Source organism: Embiotoca jacksoni, unplaced genomic scaffold, assembly GCF_022577435.1.
Source record: "Embiotoca jacksoni isolate LCO1_2020_lvr unplaced genomic scaffold, fEmbJac1.0.p SCAF_19, whole genome shotgun sequence".
Classification (NCBI taxonomy): domain Eukaryota; kingdom Metazoa; phylum Chordata; class Actinopteri; family Embiotocidae; genus Embiotoca; species Embiotoca jacksoni.
In genome coordinates this window covers 11,575,707-11,589,620 of record NW_027185329.1, presented here as the reverse complement: position 1 = coordinate 11,589,620, position 13,914 = coordinate 11,575,707, and the positions used below count along the sequence as shown (strand labels likewise).

General features: G+C 38.6%; 1 long non-coding RNA gene across 2 annotated transcripts in view; it reads right to left on the bottom strand.

Moving 5' to 3' along the window:
* Positions 1 to 13,914, bottom strand: part of LOC138200636 (uncharacterized) — a 46,146-nt gene that overhangs the window by 23,718 nt on the left and 8,514 nt on the right. The window contains exon 1 of one of the 2 annotated variants that reach the window (XR_011178412.1): positions 482 to 558. The exons of the other annotated variant lie outside the window; for it this stretch is intronic. This is a non-coding gene — a long non-coding RNA (uncharacterized lncRNA). Of the gene's footprint in view, positions 1 to 481; positions 559 to 13,914 lie in introns of those variants that run through there. 2 annotated transcript variants of the gene reach the window in all.

Genomic DNA, 13,914 nt, shown 5'->3' with positions numbered 1-13,914 from the left:
TGTTGAAGTCTACCTGTTATAAAGTGTCTTTGAATGGAGACACTACAGGGTGCAGTTACTGGTGCGAGTTTGCATTGAAATGCACCTGGAAGCCTTTCCTAATTGGCAGCCATCTCATTTCGCTTTGATGCTGCAAACCATCAACTGCATGAGCAGAGAAAGCCATTGTCAGGAGAGGAAGTAGGTGAGTAACAGGCTAATCGCCAAAGACAGTGCAGGCAATGCTGGGGAGAAGGCACAAGTTCAACAGGAAGCCACAAAGCTACTCCAAAATAGTGTCAATTACAGCCTATTTACATAATATACTGAACTTCCCTGCTATGTTTTAACTAAGCTCGCGAAGAACTGTATTGTATAAAGTGGTAATGCAGGCAGTAAAATCTGACTTTAGACAGCAAGATCCCAGGACCTTCTAATTAAGAGCGCCACCTCAGCGACAACATGGGGAGTGATCTAATGGTGAGTGCATGCATGTTTTTACCTGGAGTGTGCTTTATCTACCAATGCCTCGCAGCAGGACCTTAGACCAGCCTGCCTCCTGCTTTACCGCTGAGATATGGACTGAAAAAAACAGGCACGAGTAGCAAGTCAAGCACCATTACAACCTGAGTGAAACAAATGGGAAATGTGTTTATGCTGGGTTGTACAAACAGCATCACTAGTATGATGTATCATAGGTGTAACTTGGCTTTGGATACAGGCACGCTGCTCCAGAAGGTGTGGCAATAGCAATCACACCACCTGCAGAAGTGAAAAGGACCTCCCGCATCTTTTTGTGATGGGGTGAAAATAAGCATTCATGCTATTACAGTCATGCAGGTTTCATCCTCTCCTTAGCAGTCGACTGTAACCTCTCTGACACGCGAGGTGCTAATTGCAAAAGGATCAACTTCAGAACCTGGATGAAAAAAAAAAGCAATGGCATCCAAGTTCAAGGTCTCATAGCTAATCTTCTATTTTGGATATGTTTTCTTTCGAAAACGTTTTCTTTGTGCTCAATCCATTCAGCACATCCTCTTTCTGTGAATCTATACAATTTACTCTGAACCTGTAGCTGCAAGAAGTGATTAATTATCTGAGTTTGCTGCAGTCAGCATCCAGGCAACACCGTGTATGATAAGTGAAGCTTAAGAATTGAGACAAGAATTCACACTGATGGGAAACGACAAAGCAATGGCCTATTGACGAACTAAAGTCAAATGGATAATTGAAATTGAACAGAATTAAACTGAAGCAGAAAAGTAGTTCAGGATAATCATTTTCATATTTTGATAGAATTATATTCAGTCAACTGAAGAATATATGCAGAAATACAGAGTAACTCAGTTGTAACCCCCTTGACCATTTAGCTTTGGCTCATTCGTAGTGCAGGCTATGAAATGTCTTTTAATAAAATGTTAAATAAGCACGACTGTGCTGCATGTTTTGCAAAGATTTAACTTTGCCAGACATTTGTGCAACAATGTATTGGTCTGTCATAACTCTTCTGAGGGTTGAAAAATGGATTTAGTTAAGTGCAGGAAGTATTATGTTTAGCTCAGGGCAAAGTGTTCTGTTGAGTTATAGCAGCCGATTACCCACTGCTCTGGTCCTGGGACTACATGGGGTATTTGTTTACACCAAAGGAAATGAAACTATTTCCATTTAACTGCCCTGATTATTGGCCTCCCTTGCTTCATTCCTCAATACATGTAAAATGTTTCCCACTGTTACAATGAAGGTATCTCTGCTTTGACCACAGCAGATGGGGGAGAAAAAAAAAAAATCCTGTGAGTGAGGAAATAAAAAAAGGTGTGTATTACATGAAGCATTGCGGAGGATTCCTGTTTTCCATTATGTCTTCATAACTGACTGACTTCTTATGCAGAGGTGCTGATGCAATTAGATGTTTTCCTCCTCAATGTGTGCCAGATCGTGCTTGGGTTTCAAAGAGTCAAAGAAACACTATCTTGCTCCAATTTCGGTGGACCTGTGCTTAATTTGGCCTCCTTTATCTAATAGAGTTTTTCTTTTTCAGAAAATGTGGTTTGCTGTTGGCTGAATTCAAATAATGGACCACAATGGTCAGTGACCAGGGGCCAAGAGACTGATGTTTTATCTATGACATGCCATATTTTTATCTATAACTTTAACAAGTTTATCCTTAAGAATCCCCACCGCCGCGGAGACGCTACCTCGTGAATATAAAAAGGACTCTTACAGGAAGCAGAGAGAAAAAATATAGATATAGAAATGTGGCCCTTGGTTTTAAAAAGAGCTGAGTGTTAGGCAGAGCTCCCAAAATGAAACGTTGAAAACACATTTTACCCACATTTATCTCCATCACTTGACAACAGTACTGACAAAAGCTCCATATCTTGATTTCCAACGTGCATATATTCCTCCCTCTACAGAGTCAGCATAATCCCTGCCAGGAGTGGATGCTGCAAAGCACTGCAAGAAAGCCAGGAGAGATAGAGGGGAGGTTGTAGGTTGCTGGAGAAAACGATGAGGTTGATCCCTAGTAAGCTGGCCCATGGCCTCAACCCTCCAGCATTTATCTAAGCAGCATTGGGTGGTGAATCCGTCCTCAATTGCACAGATGAAGAGACACCCCAGCTGACTCTAATTCTAACGCCCCCTTGAGGAAACGACATGACAGGAAAAGGCAATAAATGCATCCGAATGCATCATTAGATTCTACGTTGAAGGTGGTTGTAGCTATCAGTCATTTTCATGAGCCTTTTATAAAGCAGATCTACATTAACTACAAGTGAAATGCACATCTTTACTTTGCTTCTCAGATTTTAGAGTACAGAGTATACGACACAAATCAATATGCAGGCATGGGCTTTTCACAGAAAAGGGGCTCTGTGCCTTTCATTTACACACAAAGAAAAGTTAAGAAAAAAAGGGTAAAATCATTCTTTATTGACGTGGTCCCTGATCCAGCATTACAGCTTTGGAACAAATCTGTGGAGCAACTCTACAATACTGTCTCCATATTAAATTGTTGCCCACCCATTATGCCAAGCGCAGATGCCTCATGCAATCAGCAGCTGGTGTGCCGTATATTTCCGTTAATATTTCACATTAGCCTGTAGCGCTACATAATACCAGATGATTGCTTGTCTGTTATGGTATATGATGGGGAGTGTTCGGGGCTGCTAATGTGAGACGTCTCTGTTTACCACTTTGATGGATGGCCTCCCTGATAGGACCTGAGTTACGTTCAGGGGTGTCGCAGGAAAAAGATGACAGATGGGCCCAGCTGTTAAAGATATCGACACTTTGACCAGACCATGAAGACATTAATCACAGCATGGCTAACCAGCACTGAGGGAGAACGTGTGACTTCTCTTATTAAGACACAAGTTGTGACGGGGGGGATGCACGGTATAATGGACCATTCAGTGATCAGAAGTTATAAATATTATAGCGGAACACAAACGAAGACTATGAGGAAAGCTCTGAAGGACCGAAGCGACCCAAAGAACTTGTAACATGATTAACTGTCACAAGAGATTAGGGGCCAGTAATAAAGATAAACGGGGGGTTGTTGATGCTGTAATATAATATTAAGTGATGGCAGATATCCAGAAGTCAGTGTCAGAATGAAAAAGAGGACACTAATGGCTCTTTGGGATCTTCAGTCTCAGTCGCACCATGTTCTCATGCTGATAAGACACAACTCATCCTCTCACTGAGAAATACTATTACCATGTTGTTCATTGTGTTACTTCTTGATTAAATATTAATCCACCCTGTTAGTATCCCCTTGTAGTTGTTATCAAAGACATTCATCAATAGTGAGACAATTGATCTCTTTAAATCTGTGAATTATTTGACATGTCAGAGTTGATATTTCATTGATACAGTCAGTCTTGTACATACTGTGATGTATGATTTTAGTGTGTGTTGATTCATGAACAATGAGCATGTACGCTTAAAGAATTTTTTTTTTAAAAGTCCGTGCAGCAAACTCCTCCCACATTTGTGGCAGCTGTCTCAGTTTCCACAGACAGACCAGACCAGCTGGCCGACACCAGTCATACGGTTCATGAGTACAAACTAATATTCATGGGAGACGGAAGAAGTGAATGATGATGTATGTGTCCCTATCGATCAACAATAAGACATGATGTCACTGAATGATTGAAGACCCAAAAGTTTTAGATCATCGCAACTGAACAACAAACATCAAGAACCACATTCAGAATGAGTCTGAAACAAAACAAAGTTAAAATAAAATAAGTTTGTGAAGTTTGTCAAAACTTAAAGTAGAGAACGTCTGAAAACAAAATTGGTTTACACATTTAAGTTCTTCAGTATCATCCAATCACACCTTTATCACTCTGTCATTAGTGATGTTATGATGATGCCCCATAATCTGCATACAAAACTGATAGACCAGACAACAGAAGTCGGGCTGACAAATTAGACTTGAAATCGTTCATTAACATAATGTCTAGAAGTCCATTAATAACACTGTTTTAAATTATTCATGGTCTTGTTTCACTAGATCCAGCGTTTTTCCTCCTGCTGAGCTACATATCTGAATTGGCTGAAAATGGTATGAAAAAATAGAAAATGGAAGGAAGTGAGAGAAAGAGGGCATCAAAATAAAGAAAACAACTGAGAGGGAGGGAGAGAGAGAGAGAAAGAGACCACAACGCACGCAAAGACGGGTCATTATTTCAGCACTGCAGGGGAGACTGTTAAACACTACTTTGTTCTGTTCAATTTGACTGCGCGACACAACATGTAACCATTGGTGTAAAACCAGCTTATACCTTATTTCAAATAATTTGATGTATCTCGTAAGTACGACTGTTTGACTACCCACGGTGCTGTGTATTTGCAGTACAGCTTTGTATTCTATAGAAATCCCACCAAAGTTATCAGTTACTTTGGCCAACATTCATTAAAAAAAACAACACCATATGACTGTCTTAAACATGACAAACTTACAAACAACTCTTTGGTTGTTTTTGTGCTCAGTCACTTTTTATAGACTAAATCCTTCTTCCTTTGATTTTGGCTGGTTTCACCTGGAAGTTTTCTCTTTCCTGTCATCTTATGTGATTATTGTTACATGCAAAGAATGCAATTGAACAATGTTTTCAATGGTGTGTAATTTGCTGGTTTTGCTTGCTCAGAAGGACACCTGAAAAAAAAAAAAAAAATTGTTGCCTGATTTCACAAAAAAATATGTTCAAGTTTCACTCTCGAATGCCATGCCACACTTTAATCCTCCAAATCTTCATGAAACCTCAGCTTCATCAAGGTCAGCATTAGCACAAGAAAAAAAAAAAGCAACAAACATAATCTTTTTCCAACTTCCTTCTCTCCTCAAATACAGATGAGACTTGATGTAAGGGATTTCCCTTTATTTACTATAAATATTAATATCTCTGGTACGTACAAGCCTATGACAACAACCTGGTCATACATGTCTACTATTCCACAGAAACGTCATGGGGTCTAGTGGCTTCCAACACAGCATACCTGCACAAATGAAAGTCATCCCACAGTGAGGAACAGAATAAATATCTGGATGGTTTTCCTCACTCCAGTATACAGTATAATCTCAAACATAGTTGCTTTCCCCGGTGCTTAGCAATGTTGAAGCGGAGCAGATAAAGGGAGATAGAGAGAAAAATCCTTGCTGACAGCTGCTTTCTCCATGCTTCTCCATGTTGTAAAGATGTTACCGTCAGAACTGTATTGAGACAACTGACCCCATTGTTCCTGGTGTAATTAAAGAGACCACAGCTGAAGACACCGAGCCACATGGCCAAAGGGGGCTTTCCACACTTTTTCAGCACACTTATCAACTGTAAAGCCATGAAGAGTGAGGGGCCAAAGCTTATCAGGTCACGGACCAAATTTCATAATATTTTTTTTTATCAACATTAAAGCCTCCATAATGAGTTCATGTACCTGTTAATCTACTTTAAGGTTTGATTAATGTATTTATTTTATTCAACTCTTGCAGAAAAAGAAAAAGTGTTTGTTGCTATAACAAGGTTTCAATCATAATAAACATTTTCAGAAGACTACTTGTTTTCTTCTTCAATTTTAGATTGTATTTTACAAACACCAACCATTTAAAGCAGATCCTCTGACCTGTATTTTTCCTTACTCAAGTTTAAAGCGTTTCCTTTTTTTTTTTTTGGTAAACAATAAGCAGCATTGGCAACTTAAAAATGTAGTCTCTTATGAAAGCTAATTTACAATTAAATTTCAGATCACAATTATTACAGTAAAGGTATTCTTCAGTCATTTATCTGATCAAATTGAACAACTGTATCCCAGCTGTGTTACGGTGTTGCACAAACTTCAGTATGTGCAATCACATTCCTCTCACTTGTCCATGAGTCTCTGCCCGAAGCAGCTGTAAATCGAGTAATTTCACAGTACCATGAAAAGTTGAAAACAGGCTTAGCAACAATATCAAGCGAGACATGGAATCACATTTATCTATCTGTGTGACTATTTGATACATATCTGCTTTAAGCTTTGAAAACAGAGCCTATATTCCCTCCACAATCTGAAAAATGTCTCCATTCTGTTTGCCAGATAATGACCAGTCCGACTTCAAAACAGTCTATTCTAATTAAAGAGTCCAAGGCAAAGCTACATTCCACAGGCAGCAATCTGATGGGGCGGGTGGAGTCACATGAAACAGGCAGCATTACAGCACACTTTGATCACCGAGGTATTCATCGAATGTCAATCATTCAGTAAACCTGCTTTGGGTTGTTGGTGCACATTTGATATTTGATATTTCTGATGTTTTATAATCACCAATAGAGACACACAATATGGCACAAAAAAAGGAAACATACAATTTATAGGCAATGTATATATTACATATATATTTTACAACGAAATACTGAATAACATTTTTTTTTATTGCAAAAGGTAATTATAAATACTTCAAACCTGGATTTCCACTTTTAAGTGTGATGATGTAGGATTTCAACCCTTGTGGTTTGATACTGGGATTTAAGTTTGTAAACAGTAGGCAATTAAACACTTCAATTCAGCTTTTTTTTTTTTTTTTAACCTCTGTCATGTTTATCCCTTTTCTCTTTTGCAGCTGGTTAATGTTTGTTCTGGGTTCATGTGTGGTTTTCTGTCATTTGTTCTGTTGTGAAGTTATGGAAATATATGAAAAATAACCAAAAATTGGTCTTAAAAAAAATACAACGGTATTGTTAATGGTGCCTCTGTAGCCTCGTAACCATTATCTACAAGCTGGTGGGATAAAAGGTCAGGGAAGCAGAAGATCACAGACTTAATGGTCATTAAGGGGTATGGCTGGACAGCAAAGCAAAAATATTAGATCTCCACTTTTTTAGGTCATACGAATGATTCACGATTTCAACTGACTTTTCAATGATTTAAAAATCCTTTTCTTTAAAATTATACACCTTTCCTCAGCAGCTAAATTTACAGGTCCAACAACAGAAAAGCACCACTTACAAAACTTTTATCCTTCTACATTTTGTAAACAGTGAAGAAAAACCCACGGCGCACATGTGCAACAATAACCAATTATCAGTCCTTGCAAAGGTCTGTGCAATGTCCTGACACCCTGTCAGCTACAGTAATACTAGCTGCTTGCAGCGCTGCTCTCATTGCCTGCTTTTGTCTCAAATGCTGGAACAGGTTTTCCTGCTGCCACTTTTATTTCGAGCAGAATTTTTACAAACTTTTACGGTCTGTTCGGAGTTCAAATTCAAAAACCAAACCATTTCTATATAACTTAAGCAATATGATCATCTTACATTGTCATCAGCTGGTGCTGCATAAGTGTGTTTGACTGACAAAGCTCACACATGAAGGTTCCTAAAAAAAAACAGCAATAGCTTACATTAATATTTTGACAATGAAGTATTTGTCATTGCTAGCAATGGTGGTGTTTGGGAATCAGCAAGCGAACATGTCTCAATTTTGCAACATTTTTCACATTGCTAAAAACTAGGTGACACTTAAGCATTGAGATTTATTGAAGCTTCTACAAAGAAAGACATTAAAACGCAGAAAATAAACGTATTGAATTTAATTAAATGTAGCAGTCCAAAAGGAGATCATGTTTTTCTTCAGAACATTTCAAAGAATATTTTGCATATTTAAATGAAATTTCATTTCAGTTATGAGCCTAAAAAAGTGCTTTAATTTTTGTAAGGATTTGGCAGCAGAAACCTGGCCTTTTATAATGTTCATGAATTTTTTATTTTTTATTTTGGCTTTTAAATACTGTGTTTTGAAGAGTAAAACTGCAAAATGTGATGGCACTTGGCCAGCATGGTGCTATGGCAACATAATAAAATGGGTAAAAATGGTCGGACTCAGTTACATCAGTCTGACTTCAAATCTGGCACAACTCATCCCTGTGCTTTACCCAGAGAGGATAAAAACAGCCTCCAAAAATCATCGCTGTAATCAACCTAGCAGGTGTGTTTTGATACAGATCTGGACCAGATGCAATTTGAATTTCTAAACGTTTCTGCCATAATAAAATAATGCATTTACAGGGTTATGCTGCTCTGGTCGATATGTGCACTGTTCCAGTATTTTCAGGTTCTTAGACTTGTGTCACCATTGAAGGGTAAACCAGCTTTGGTACAGGCAAAACAGTGCTGTTTAAAACTTAGTATTGTTTTCTTACCTTCCTCCTGCACTCACTGTATCTGCAGACATTTCCTTTGTGAAGGCTTTAAATACTCAAGCCCATCTTTTTCAGCTTTAAGGCAGGGCAATCAAAACTGCTTCATAAATGAGCAGCTAAGAATTTAAACAGCTTTACAGCACACGTTAAGATGTTTGCCACATAATTACATACTGCGGTGATTTGAAAATAGTACACAACAAAATTATAAGTTTTATCTCGTGTCCCCTCCATTCCTCAATGTGCCATCCAGTTGAAAAAAACAAAACAGATATGAAATCCCCCAAATGAAAAACAACCTACTGTGAGCCATTATCAACCAAAAGTGATGCTAGAATTGCTTTGACCAGTGCATAAATACTGTAGCTTCAGTTATCCCATCTGCCTTCATACACACACACACACACACACACACACACACACACACATACACAGATGCTCTGCTCAGCGTACTGAAAGCTGCACTGCTGAAAAATATAAAAACAAAAATGATGGAATGCATAAAGAAGAGATATGTTTCTGCAAATTTAAAGTGTCCTAAAGGTCCAACTATTTTCTTTTGGGAGTTTTGAAGCCCTGAAGTATAAAAAATGAACACCACTGCTTAAATGTGTTTTGTTGATTTTCAATGAATCAAACAGCTGTGCCTTTGTGCCAAACTCTCCCAGATGCCAGGAACTGTTACAAGGTGGGCAATACTTCTGTGTTGTGTGATTAGCCCATACATCAAAGTTTATAACTCACCACATCAGGTGTACTTGGTGAATGGAAAATTAAAACTGACCACAGCAGACGTTTGGCACAAGCTTTCCGACATCTATTATAAATCAACTATTTCCATGTTCATTTACCCGGAGTGGAACTTATAATGTTTTTATACTACAGACAGGAAAAGTAATTCCTGTCCGTACACAACTTTATTTACAGGCCAAGACATTCTTGTACGAAAGAAAATGTAGGGCGGTGTACACGGTGCAAGCTGGATACACAAAAAACACCACACTAACATCACGGTTCACGTCCAGCACCCAGCAGGAGGTGAGGTTAAGAACACAAAAACAATGCGGGTAAGGTCAAGGAAAGTGGGTGGTTTTGGCTGAATATTGCAAAAGTAAATGTCTTGTGTTGTGCTTCAAGTCAGAGCTGATATTATTTCAATGTTTAGCGAAGACCGTGACCTTCCCTTACCTTAAGCAAGTCTTAAATATTTCCAAAACAACTGGGAGGCCATTCAGAAGTTAGTAGAAAGCTGTAATGCAAGTGTCATCACTTAATTTTAGTTGTCTTCTCACTACTTACTTATTTCTGTGGTCCTGATATGATAATGCTGAGTTAACATGTCTTATTCCTTTGAGTCTTGCCTCTTGACTTTGAGATTATTACCAGAATGATGTCTCAGTTAGTTACCGAAAATTCACTGTGTGACTGGCGACTCTTTCTATTAATTTGTTCATCCCTTTATGTACAAAAAGCTGGACACTGACACCAGTGTTCACATCCTCCAAGTATTTTCTGTTTTCAGGTAAAGAACTTTGGTCAAGGTTTGAGAATTATGGTTTTCAATAAATTAATAAACATTTTGTGTCACTGCAGATTTTTTTTAATCGTAATTTATTTCTTATTTTCAATGAAAAAATAAGTTGTGTAAGCGCATTAATTCAGCCCAAAGAAAGAGACAAGTTTAACAGTGCGACAGTCATTATGTGCAGATATTTGCAAGATGGGATATTTTGGCAGGAAACAAATGAAATACAAGGTCAGTAAACATTACATATTCAGCATCAACATTAATCAACAACAAACATTTCATCAAATATAAAACATAATCCAGGGAGCATTATGTTTCCTTTGAAACATATTTGCTGTTGCATATTAGCTGTACATAAACATAATTTCTTGGAGACAAAGCTGGAAGTAAATGATATGAACACGGTGCCATTAAACTGACAACAAACACGGAGTCAAATCGTCAGTCGGGGACTTTTCAGCTGACTGAAATACTTCAAAATGGGCAGTTGGGGTTTTATTTTGGTTTAGGTTTTTTTTACCCACAGTCATTGAAACTCTGTGCACAGAGAGCAGCGGGTCAGACTGGGTGTAACCAGAGGGGAACCCTGGGCTGGCCTACGCGCGTACCCTAGCAATAAGTCTGTCAGGCTTTGGAGCAGGTTGCCAGGAGTGTGTCACTCTGGTGGAGGTGGTGGGGCAGGTTTTTAACAACCCTGGTCACCACCAGCTGCAGCCTGCACGCCTCAGGCGATCCACATGGAAGCCATGGAAGGAGCCATGGAAGGAGCCAAGCAGGGCACTGTCGTGCGCAGCCGAAAGCAAACCGGGTGAGGTTCCTAGAGACAATGGAGAGCACACTGAGAGTTGTCTGATTGCCAGATAGTTCATGTGGAAAAACAAAGGGAACTAACAGTCTTATCTTCATATTGAAAAGCCAAATCTTTTTTGAGTCGGATACAGCCCGAATAAAACAAAGACGTACCAGGTAACACACCTTCGTATGTGGCAACAAGGTTCATTACCTGTTAAATATCCTTGAAACATTGTCTATATTCGCACATTTATCTGACTCTAAAATTAACTTGTCCTTTTGTGTCACTTTCAAAACCCAATATATATAAAGTCATTGCAATTATTTCAAGTGAAAGCGAAATGTTTAATCTTGCCTGCAGCTATCCCAGCGAAGGCAACTGATTTAATCAACATAAAAGATTCTACACTTGTTGTGGCAGGTTCACACGTGCATTTATATTAGCCAAACTTTTAAGATGTGTCAGTAAGCAAAGTGTGAAAACAACGTTGCTTGCTAAGTGTCCTATTAGCACACAAGGTTTACTAAAGAACGCAATCACTGGACACGAGGTTTAATGGTGATAAAGTGGTGCTGTTAACCAATACCAACTCAGTGCAGTTTTCTCTGAGTGTAAATAAAGCCACCTGTTATTGCCAGCAACTTCAAATTACCCTACTGCTACTGTGACTGATTTAAAATATTGTTATGAACAGTGTCACTGGAAAAGGTTATTAATATTATTAGGTATCAGTTGACTAAGATCTGATAATTATAACTTGTAAAAACAAACCAGTTTTAACCAGTAAAAAACAGATATTATCAATTGAAAAAGTGGTTAATATTGATTTTTACAGCTGCTATAACAACTGTACTGAATCATAATCTGATCCCTGATTCCAAACGCATACATAACAATTACACATAGGAACCCAAACAAACCAAAAGCAACCTACAAATATAACACAAAAAAAACAGCTTGCAAAATTTAGCTCATCATTTTATATGCTTATTGTAAGGCTGCACGATTAAAAGTAATAAAACTGCGATCTCAGTTCAGGCCTCCATGTGATCAAATTTTTAAATGACAGCGATTCTGCGCATTTTCATACAGGACATAAGCTACATCAAAACAAGTGCTCTCACTCTCCCCCAACCAATAACAATGCAGCGTTACACCAAGTGATGCAGAGCAGCAGAAAATGGCAGCAAAAGCAAACTGAGCGAGAGTGACGCTCAGAAAAAGGGTCTGACACGATCTGATTGGAACTCCGGCGATACTACGTACCAACCACTGATAGCTGCAACCTGACTGCTCCACAGGCCTGTCAATCAAGCAGCCCCCCCCCCCCCCCCCGCTTTTTTTGAATTAATTATGGGATTTATTTTCAGATGGATGGCCAGAACACTAATCTGGAAGAATAACATACAGAACACTTGTGGAAAGATTTTATTGACTGAGAATTTGAATGGGAGTTTACGCAGCCAAAAGCTTTCTGGAGCCAACCTCTAGCGGCACTTGGTGGTATTGCGGTTTCAGGCACTTCCGCATTGGCCTAGTTTTTCAGAGCCGGAAGTTACGTCCACTTTTATATACAGTCATTGGCTTATCGTTAATATTATATGACTGCTGTAACCTGTAACATCTATGTGGAAGTTTCTTGTTATTTCAACATACCAAAACGTATAACTTTATAATGGTAAAAAGGTTTGGTTGTGGAAAATAATGGGTTAAAGTCATTTGTTGTAAAAGACAAGTTTCTTCTTAAAACAGGATAATGTGTTATCTTTTCACATACGTTTGATTTACCTATATCGTGGCACTTCTTAGTTCTAAGCAAAGCAAGATATATATTTCTAGTTTAAGTCTAAACAAATAAACGTTCCACCAACTCACAATACCTGTAAATATTCATTGTCCATGCCGGCATCTGTTTGCCCAAAATTGCTTGTAAAAAACAATAATGTGACTGCTGTTGTGTGTCTGGGCTAAAGAGGCGAAGTCAGTGGAACAATCAGCTTCACCTCAGGGAGATGCCTGTCATCACCTGCGGAGTTAATGCAGCACTAAGAAGCATTGATATTTTAACAGCAATTGCAGGGGGACATCCAATACAGTATACATCTAGCACATAGCAGGTCACATCCACTCTATGGAAACTGATAGACAAGGTCCTGTGGGGCTAGATGGGATGTTGGGAAGGACCTTATACAGAACACAGCTTAGGTGCTGCAAAAAAAAAAAGTACAAAAAAACAGCAGCATATAATACATAAGTGCATACCTTTTTTTATGTTATGCTTATTGTGCTAGTTTCTTTATTGCATTTTTTTCCAAGACAATGATGACTATAATTTACTTCTCTGTTTGACCCTGTAAAGTTAAGCAGCTTAATTCCTCCATTTTAAAATTCAAACCTTCTTTCATCTTTGGAAAACCTCCCAGGGAGAGGTCTCTCTCCTGCTGACCTCTTTCTGCTCTTGAAAACAAAAAATCTTTCTGCATACAGGCCTGATTAAGCAAATACTGAATCTGTTCCTCAAATGGGAGATAACTTGAACCTTCACAGTGTCCTGGATGTTTTTTTTATTTTTATTTTGGTGATGAATAAGGGAACATGTTGTTGCTCATACCTGCCCAACTGTAGCTCATCTTTCTTCCTGTTACCTTGGGCCTAATTTAATAACCTAAAACTCACTCAGCCAACTGTGATCCTACTGTGCACCCTGATGGCAGAAATATGTGTAAACACCTGCACTAATTACCTTCTCAGGCAAATTATTTATGAAATGCATTAAAGCGTGCGTAAAACGATTCATTGGTCAGAATTCGGAGCCATTTTTCACTCGACCATCCAAATATCTTGCAGCCTCGTGGAGACAGAGCACGTTTCCACTGAAACTAAACGGCATTATCTCTCCGTGACTGTTCATTTTCAGGATTGTTTGTTGCAAGG